The 10,692-nt window shown below is 39.6% G+C and overlaps 1 long non-coding RNA gene across 1 annotated transcript; it reads left to right on the forward strand.

Annotated features, from left to right (window-relative positions):
- The first annotated feature begins 495 nt into the window (after positions 1–495).
- On the forward strand, positions 496–4,178 carry LOC118497136. Its single transcript, XR_004899679.1, has 2 exons — positions 496–1,322; positions 2,565–4,178. It is a non-coding gene; the product is annotated as an uncharacterized LOC118497136 (long non-coding RNA).
- Positions 4,179–10,692: the final 6,514 nt, after the last annotated feature.

Genomic DNA, 10,692 nt, shown 5'->3' on the forward strand with positions numbered 1-10,692 from the left:
TCTAAAATGACATTAATCAAACCTTTAAAGAAAGTTTTTTATTTCATGGGCTAATCCTAGTATCCAAACTGGAAAATTAATCCTAGTATCCAAACTGGGAAATCTTTATACTGATGTCTGTATTGCTTTCTTCTTAAGAAGATCTAAATAATAAGCCAAAACTCTGGAACCAATTGAAAATAACAGATTGCAACCAAAGAGGTCTTTCAAAACAGGAGAACATAACACTGTTTTTTATTGTGCAATTTACTGAAGGGTAAGTGTCATCGAGGAACTTGTATGAAGGACCCATGGACAAAGAACAAATACTTTTTTAAAAAATTTATTTTATTTATTTTTAGACAGAGAAGCAGGGAGGAAAAAAGTGAGGGAGAGAAACATCAATACATTGTTGCTTCTCAGGCACCACCAACTGGGGACCTGGCCTGTAACCTAGATACATGCCCTGACTGGGAATCAAACCAGTGACCCTTTGGTTTGCACGCTGGTGCTCAATCCACTGACTCATACCAGCCGGAGCTACTTTTTAAAACTTCATGGAATTCAGTAATAAAGAAAAAATGAGAGCATAATTCAATTAGGCCCAGGGTAAATACTCTTTAAATAGTTTTGGCAGTTTAACAGAGTCCAACCTTTGAACATCTATGAGAAAAGTTCATTTCTACAGAACTAGTTTTCCAAATTATGTTAAGGTACATCTAAAATGATATTTTACTAGTATAATAAATACCAGATGTAACTTGTTCATGGAAAAATTATAAAGTTAAATAAAAAGAAAAAAAAGAGTAACATTCATTTTCTTCTTATCCTGGAAAATATTCCATAGGTTCTGACTTCATATTATATCATATACCAAACATGTGCACCAATATAAAGCCAAATAAACACCAGAAATACAAATAGGGGAATTTTTAAATTAATTTTGAATGGGAAAACCCTTTCTAAGCATGACACAAAACCTAAAAGCCATATAAAAATACAAGTATCATAATATTTTATTAAAAAAAAATTCAACGCTTCTATGTAACAAAACAGTGGAACATTGAAAGACCAAAAATAAGCAGAAAAAGCTCTCTGCAATGTATTTGTCAGGAAAACATTGGAATTCTCATGATAGATTGAAATGGTTGCAAATTATTCAGCACCACTTCCATGAGTGCTGGACTCTAAGTCCCCTCCCACTAAAGTGAACCTGGGATTGCTTTGAATGTTGGAATTGGGAAGATGCTGTGCTGATTTCTGGGCCTGGCTGGGCCTTAGGTGACTGTACACTTTCACTCCTGGAACACTGTGTCTTGGATACCTGACTTGAAACAATAGAAGTGTCACAGGTGGGCACAGGTAACCAGATTCTTAGTGATCGGGACAAAGAATTGAACCAAACACCCAGAGTTCATAGAAGAGAACATGGGAGCAGGCCAACTCCAAGCAGAGATTGACCTCATGGGCTGGAGGAACTCTATTCTTACAGGGCAGATCCTTCCTGGCTAGTTTTGGTGGGCTTTTACTGAGCATGTACAAGTAGTTGCATTACTTTAAAGCTACTGCGCATGTGGTCTCCCATGATCCTCCCCGATTGGCCACCAGAGGAGAGGGCCCCACAGTGCTACCAAATTGACCCCCGTTTCTCCTGGGGTCCCCCTGTACTAGGTTCACCTTTCCCTTCACCAGAGAATTATAGCTCTCCATGTTAGAGATTGGTGAAAAAGAAAGGCATTATTTGTTCAAGTTATACAGACTAAAAGTAATGACTTAATGTCTTTGTCAAAATCCCAAGTCCCTTAGGACACCCACAAACACACACAGTCCCTTCCTTCCCCCTTTGCCCAGTCTGGGGTACTGTATCTCAGGAAAGAAATAGAAGTCCATGGCTCAGGCAGATCCCGGTTCTTCCTAGTAATCCATGCTCAGCTGGTAGGCCTTCCTCGGTTCTCAGCATCGTCGACTGTGTTGTCGGGATCTCCAGCTAAAGCCATGTGGTGATTCTTCTCATGGCTGCGGGGGGTGGGCCCCCCCCCCCCCCCACTCTGCCAAAGCACATGGTTCTCCTCACTGCCACAGCCACATGGTCCCTCTCCTTACATGGCTGTAGCTGCGTGCTTCTCTCCAATGGCTGTCGAGTCTGGGTTTAAATATCCTTCCAGCTGTACTGGGCTTCCATCATGAGTCTGCGCAGGGGTGGCCCCATGTCATGGAGCCAATCATCTCCAAGCTCTCACACAGGCGCTGTAATTAGGGGGAGTTGCCTCCCAGTTACATCCTGGGGGGAAGTCCCTTCTATCCTCCTGGCTCAGAGCATGGCCACAGCTATTTAACATATCTATGCAACCAGTTAAAGGTTATAGATATGTTAAATGACCATGCCAGAGGTTAGCTGCAAAGGTTAGTTGCTATGCAAAACAGCTCTGAATGGCCCTGCTCCATGTGTCCCTTCCTCCAACTCACACCTGTAGTGGAGGGTGAGGACATCCTATATATCTTTCTAATATTTCCTGGACACCTTCAGTTCTGGACCCCATTACAAATCCTTCTTTTGGGGACCCTCTGGCTGCATCCTCCTACAGAAGTACAACCACCTACTAGAGAGACTACATGGACAGAAATAGGAACCCAGATGAGCAGAGCCTTTTAGTCATTCTTGCCAAGGTGACAGATAGCCATGTGAGTGAGGCCATCTTGGCACCACTAAGCATGCCAGCTTCCAGATAATTACCACTGAATAATTCAATGGTAATTCATTGTCACTTGGATGGAGAAGAATCACCCAATTAAGCAGTACTTAAAACTCTAAACTACAAAATCATGTGATATAATAAACTTGTAGTTATTTTAAGCCAGTAAATTATGAAACAGTTTGTTATATAACAATAGATAACTGGAACAGTCCTTAATTAGTATAAACAGATTTTATAAATCATTGAAAAGTCAAACATCTGAGTGGAGAGAGAGAAAAAATATTAATAAGAAATTTATGGTAGAAATACAAATGACCATTGAACGTACATAAAGAATCTGAGACTCACTAGTAATCAAATAACTGAGATTTATTTTTTTACCAACTAAATAAGTTAAGGAAATCCAATTCTGATAAGATTAGGGATTTAAGTACTTGTACTAAACTTCGCTCACTTAAATGTATGTTTATGTAGATAAAATGTTTTAAAATCACATTTAGGAGTCCTCATTGGTGTGGCTCAATGGATTGAGTGATGGTTTGCGAACCAAAGGATCAACAGTTCAACTCCCCGTCTAGGGCACATGCAGGCCAGGGTTGTGAGCCAGATCCCCAGTAGGGGGTGCATGAGAGGCAACCACACATTGATGTTTCCCTCCTTCTTTTTCTCCCTTCCTTCTCCTCCCTAAAGGTAAATAAATAAAATCTTAAAAGAACAAAATAAATTTTAAAAGTTAGATTAGCAGAATTTTCAAATGGTTGTACAACACTCAGCATTGATGAGTATGTAGGTAAAAGACACCTTCACAAACCATTTAGTAAAATTTATTGGAGGGCAAATTGGCAATAAATTTTAAAATTTATAGGCATGAACTCTTTCATACTTTAATTCATCTTTTAGGAACTTATGTTTTATGCAAGATAGAGTACCCAATTTTACCAGAACAGCACAGTTAAAAGTGGCAGAGCTGTCTTCTTAGTATCTTCTTTTCCAAAGTTTCTTAGACAATAAATTAAATGACAATAGCCCTAGTGATTGATTTTTTTTTTCAGAATAGCAAAGCACTACAAACCTTCTAAAGGTCCATCAATAGTAGACCATATAGTATTTCATAAAAATTATGATTTATTTAATGCAATGGAGTGCTATAAAGCTACTAATGATAACCATCTAGGCTAATTTTTCCCATATGTCCTCCTTTAAACCACATGAAAGAAGGAGAGCAAATAAAACACCCATTACCTACTCCTATAGCATAACTATAGTACAGAGAAGATAGCAAACTCCACTGTATGAATGAATGGGAAATATACACAGAACAGCAGATTGAAGAGGATCTACAAAGAAAAGTGGAGAGTTTAAAGGGGTCCTAAGGAAATAAAATCCAGAGAAAACCAAAAAGTTACATATCAAAAAGTAGAAAGCAGCATTGGGATTGGGAAAAATGGAGATCTAGTCTGAGACCACCAGGGTCCCAGGGCATGAAATAGTATAAACAAAAAAGAGACCTGAAAAGTACCCTTCCCTAGAAGTGGCAATACTGAGCAGAAACTGAATTTAGGAGAGAGAGAAAGGTTGTGGAATTCTTTGGAGAGAGAATCTGATTATGAAGTAAAGAAGGAAGAAGTTGATGATAATGCTCCTACTGAAATGTGATAACATTGAAGAATTACAGAAATCTAGAAAATATACACAACACACACAAAACAGACAACATAGTAAAATATATCTTAAAAACTGCACTTAGCAAATATCCCCAGAAGAGGTAACCCTTGAATTGTGAAACCAGAAAAGCCAACTATATCCTTCTGTAGGAGGATGCAGCCAGAGGGTCCCCAAAAGAAGGATTTGTAATGGGGTCCAGAACTGAAGGTGTCCAGGAAATATTAGAAAGATATATAGGATGTCCTCACCCTCCACTACAGGTGTGAGTTGGAGGAAGGGACACATGGAGCAGGGCCATTCAGAGCTGTTTTGCATAGCAACTAACCTTTGCAGCTAACCTCTGGCATGGTCATTTAACATATCTATAACCTTTAACTGGTTGCATAGATATGTTAAATAGCTGTGGCCATGCTCTGAGCCAGGAGGATAGAAGGGACTTCCCCCCAGGATGTAACTGGGAGGCAACTCCCCCTAATTACAGCGCCTGTGTGAGAGCTTGGAGATGATTGGCTCCATGACATGGGGCCACCCCTGCGCAGACTCATGATGGAGCCCAGTACAGCTGGAAGGATATTTAAACCCAGACTCGACAGCCATTGGAGAGAAGCACGCAGCTACAGCCATGTAAGGAGAGGGACCATGTGGCTGTGGCAGTGAGGAGAACCATGTGCTTTGGCCAGAGTGGGGGGGGGGGGGGGCCCCACACCCCGCAGCCATGAGAAGAATCACCACATGGCTTTAGCTGGAGATCCCGACAACACAGTCGACGATGCTGAGAACCGAGGAAGGCCTACCAGCTGAGCATGGATTACTGGGAAGAACCGGGATCTGCCTGAGCCATGGACTTCTATTTCTTTTCCTGAGATACAGTACCCCAGACTGGGCAAAGGGGGGAAGGAAGGACTGTGTGTGTTTGTGGGTGTTCTAAGGGACTTTGGGATTTTGACAAAGACATTAAGTCATTACTTTTAGTCTGTATAACTTGAACAAATAACGCCTTTCTTTTTCACCAATCTCTAACATGGAGAGCTATAATTCTCTGGTGAAGGGAAAGGTGAACCTAGTACAGGGGGACCCCAGGAGAAACGGGGGTCAATTTGGTAGCACTGTGGGGCCCTCTCCTCTGGTGGCCAATCGGGGAGGATCATGGGAGACCACATGCGCAGTAGCTTTAAAGTAATGCAACTACTTGTACATGCTCAGTAAAAGCCCACCAAAACTAGCCAGGAAGGATCTGCCCTGTAAGAATAGAGTTCCTCCAGCCCATGAGGTCAATCTCTGCTTGGAGTTGGCCTGCTCCCATGTTCTCTTCTATGAACTCTGGGTGTTTGGTTCAATTCTTTGTCCCGATCACTAAGAATCTGGTTACCTGTGACACTTCCACATCTCTCCTATCCTGGAAATTTTTCTAATAGCTCTTTCTGATAATTCAAACACATTTTAATATAAAAAAATAAAACCTAAAGGTCATGCAAAGATACAATAATAAAATAACAAAAAATGAGAACGCAAGACTTTACACAACCCCCCTCCCCAACAAAAGAGAGAACATTTATAGCATAACAGTAAAACATTAAATAAAAATAATTAGAGAGCCCTGGCTGGTTTGGCTCAGTGGTTGAGTGCTCGCCTGTGAATTAAAGGGTCACCAGTTTGATTCCCAGTCTAGGGCACATTCCTGGGTTGCAGGCCAGGTCCACAGTAGGGGATGCATGGGAGGCAACCACACATTGATCTTTCTCTTCCTCCCTCCGTTCCTCTCTCTAAAAAATAAATAGTCTTTTAAAAACTAGATAGATCCTACTCTTTTTAGTCATACTGGAATAGTTACTATTTGACTATACCATACTGTATACAACTTAACATGGACAAATATACATTAAAACTTGAACAAAGGAAAGCACATAAAGTGAAAATACATTTAATCCAGTTTCCTCCCTGTAAACATTTTTTTAATCACCCTTTTGGGAAAATGAGTCAAATGAACAGTTGCATTTTTGGGGGCAGGAAACTAGTGATCAGGGTTGTCATAGCCACTATGATTTGGAGACAGAGTTTAGACATTAGGCAGTACAGTGAAAAGGATCTAAAAATCTGCATAAAAATTCTCTTTGAGATCTTGGCTATTCTCGTGATAACTATAAATTGAGCCATCCTTTTGAGAACCTTTCAGAGAACAACTTCTGCAAAGTAGGAAAGCGGAGCTACATTCTCAAAGATTATCTATCACTTGAGAAAAGAAGGCTAGAGATTAAGTTTAATGGGAGAGAAGAGACCTTAGTTACTATTACATCCCTTCAGTTAAGAGCTCAAAAAAAAAAAAAAAAACAACAACAAACCATAGTCAACAGTGTGCTTCAAAAATAAAGACTTTGCCCCAGAAATGAGAGCAAAATTGAAAGCAACACAGTTCAGCAAGCCAAAAACCAAACTGTACAGTCAAGGTAATTCGCAAGTAAATGAATTTCCTGCAAAAACAAAAAATAACAGTTTTTAGAGGAAAACATCTATAACTTAGCTATGATGTCTGGTCAAAAAATTCAATAATTACCATGCAAGTGAAGAAGGAGGGAAAGTTATAAATGATTGAGAGAAAAAATAGTCAATAGAAACAGATCAATAGAAGATCCAGATTTAAAAGGTAGCAGACAAGGACTTAGATAAAGAAAAATAGGAAAGAAATGGGATAAAACATGGAGAATTTTGACATATATCTGCAGATACCTATAGTAATGTGCAGTTTAACAATTGGGATATGTTCTGAGAAATGCATTACTGAGCAATTTTTTATTTGTGTGATAGTATATAGGGTGTACTTACGTAAATGTAGCTGATATAGCCTACTAAACATCTAGGCTATGTAGTACAGCCTATTACTCCTAGGCTATAAACACAAAACAACACAAGATTAAATAAAGTATAAAAGTGATACAATCAAGAGATGCAATAAGCAGGAGAGGTAATGAGACTGCTGCTGAATACGAAACACTGTTTTACAGCAAAAAAATTAAATATTTATATTTTTAGAAAGAGGGGAAGGAAGGGAGAAAGAGAGGGAGAGACACAAATGTGTGAGAAAATATCAATAGATTGCCTCTCACACACCCTCAACTGAGGACCTAGCCTGCAACCCAGGCATGTCCCTGACTGGGTATCAGACTGGTAACCTTTCATGTCACAGGCCTGTGCTCAGTCCATTGAGCCACATCAGCCAGGGAAGTAAAAACATTTTTAAAGTAAAAAAAAAGGCCCTGGCTGGCATGGCTCAGTGGATTGAGCACTGCCCTGTGAACCAAAGGGTCACCAGTTATATTGCCTGTCAGGGCACATATCTGGTTGCGTGCCATGTCCCCAGCTGGTGAGGTGCAAGAGGCAACCACTCAAAGTATCCCTAACACATGGATGCTTCTTTCCCTCTCTTTCTCCCTCCCTTCCCATCTCTCTAAAAAGAAATAAAGTCTTAAAAATAATGTGAAAAAGTAAACTCTAAAATAGTGATAAAAAATCAATACATAAATCCAATAACATAATCATTTGTTATTATTATCAACTATTATGTACTGTGCATAATTGTATGTGTTATATGTTCATGTGATTAGCAGCATATTAGGATTACTTACACCACCACTGCTACAAGTACATTGTGCTATGACATAGGATGGTCATATGTCATTAGATAATAGGAATTTTTCAGCTCCAGTATAATGTTATAGAATCATGATCATGTATGCAATTCACTGTGGACAAACATGTCATTGTGCCCTGGCTGGTGTCAGTCAGTGGACTGAGTGCTGGCATGCAAACCAGAAGGACAACTGTTCCACTCCCAGTAAGGATAGATGCCTGGCTTGCAGGCTAACTCCTAGGTAGGGGGCACATGAGAGGCAACTACACATTAATGTTTCTCTCCCCACCTCCCTCCCTTCCCCTCTCAAAAAAGAAATAAATTTTAAAAATTAAAAAAAAATTTAAATGTCATCGTGTGGCACATGACTGTATAATTATATAGAGATATAGATAGATATATAATGACAAATACCCATATACCTATAAATTCCACATAGGACATTTATCACAGATCATATAATAATACATATCCTGGGCTCATATACCAAATCTCAACAAATTCAAAATCATTTAAATCGTACATTATATATTCTTTCATCATCATAAAATTAAATGAGTACTCAATAAAAGAAAGATAAATAGAAACAAGAAAGCAAATATATTTTCCCATACAGTTGGCTCCCTTTTCATTTTGCTGATGTTTTCTTTAGCTATGAAGAATCTTTAATTTGATGAAGTTCCATTTGTTTATTTTTTTTTCCCTTTGTGTCCTTTGCTCTAGGGGACACAGCAGTGAAAATACTACTGTATGGAATATCTGAAATTTTCCTGCCTATGTTTTCCTCAGGATTTTTATGGTGCCACAACTTATATTTAAGTCCTTTAGCCATCTTGAGTTTATTTTGGTGTATGGTGTAAGTTGGTGGTTGATTCAAATTAAAACCACAATGAGGTACCATTTCACACTAGTCAGAGTTGCCACCATAAACAAATAAACAAACAATAAGTTCTGGGGGGGGGAGGGGAGGGATAAAAGGGAACCCTAGTGTACTGTTGGTGGGAATGCAGACTGGTATAGCTACTGTGGAAAACAATATTGAATTTCCTCCAAAAACTAAAAATGGAAATGCTTTCAAAACCATCAATTCCACTGCTGGGATTATAATCTAAATATCCTGAAACAAAATTCAAAAGAGCCTGTGCACCCCAATTTTCATAGCAGCACAGTTTATAATAGCCAAGTGCTGGAAACAGACTAAATGCACATCAGTAAACGAGTGGATCAAAAAACTGTGGTACATTTACACAATGGAATACCACATAGCAGAAAGGAAGAATGACTCCTACCCTTCATCACAGCATGGGTGGAACTGGAGAGCATTATGCTAAGTAAAATAAACAGTTGGTGTAAGACAAACACCATATGATCTCACCTATAAGTGGAACCTAATCAACAAAACAAACAATGGGCAAATATAACCAGAGACATAGAAATAAGGAACAAACTGGCAGTAACCAGAGATGGGGTAGGATAACGGGGCAAAGAAAGGGAAGGATCATCAAGGAACATGTATATAGGACCCATGAACAAAGTCAACGGGGGCCAGGAAGTAGGATTGAATGTGGGAGGTGGGGGTGGGTAGTGTGGGGAATAGTAATGGTAGCAAAATGAGGACAACACTAGTTGTACAACAATATAAAAAAGGAAGAAAGAAACATTCAAATTAATAATTTTGTAGGTGTAATTCTGGAATTATTGTGTATATATAATATGATCAAGAAAACAAATAAAAACCTTCATATGATTGAGAAACAGGGTTTTCACCTTGGAATAGTCCAAATAAAAATATGGAAGAAAAACTTAAGAACATTAAAAACAAAACAAAAAAGCAACACACTTGAGAATATACTTAACAGAAATGAGTACAGAACATCCAAGAAGCAAAGTAGGTGGAAGCTGTACTCACCTTCTCCCACGTCCACCTAAAAATTACAGCTAAATTATAGAACAATCAATCTAGATAACAACTAAACATGAGCTAAGCATAAGTCATAGAACTAAGGCTATATAGAAGAAGCCACATTGTGACTTGTAGGAGAGGTGGAGATGCTAAATAAGATGGCCTTGCATCCATGTGATGTGGTTGAGAATACAAAAGGAAATCTCAGCCACAGAGGTCCCCTCTGAGGATCAAGGGGTCTCAGTCTCACATTGAGCTCTCCAGCTCAAAGCACCAGTACCAGAAAGAGGAACCCACATAATATCTGACTGAAAATCAGCCAAGATTCCATCTACCAGGGTGGGATAAAAGTCTGCTATAAACCTAGGTTTTCTCTTAAAGAGACAACACACAAACTCTCACTTGTAGTCACTCACTGGGGCTTTGGCTGATAAACAGCAGCTTGAGAGGTGCCAGTCATAAAGGCAGAGACTGAGTTGTACAGTTTTGGGACAAGGGCTGGAGGAACACCCTCCAAAACTCTTGTGTTAAGTACTTTCACAGCATGGCTCACAGGTGCCATCTTACCTGGATAAAGCAATGCCCCCTCATGGCATTAGCCTGAGCCATACTAGCAGATCCCTGACAACACACAGGGACAAACAGAGTTGTGTGGCTTTAGAGCAAGGGTCATCTTTTTGCACATCCCACATGTGCCACTTTTTCTATTTTGAGCACTCTCCCACCCCCATATGGCATTTTCCTGGTGAACAACACTAGGTCTGCCCTGAAGACTACCTGGGGCCCTACCCTGTCTGACTTACACATGGCCTGAGGCCCTGTCA

This window comes from Phyllostomus discolor, chromosome 10 (genome assembly GCF_004126475.2).
Source record: "Phyllostomus discolor isolate MPI-MPIP mPhyDis1 chromosome 10, mPhyDis1.pri.v3, whole genome shotgun sequence".
In the NCBI taxonomy this organism is placed as follows: Eukaryota; Metazoa; Chordata; class Mammalia; order Chiroptera; family Phyllostomidae; genus Phyllostomus; species Phyllostomus discolor.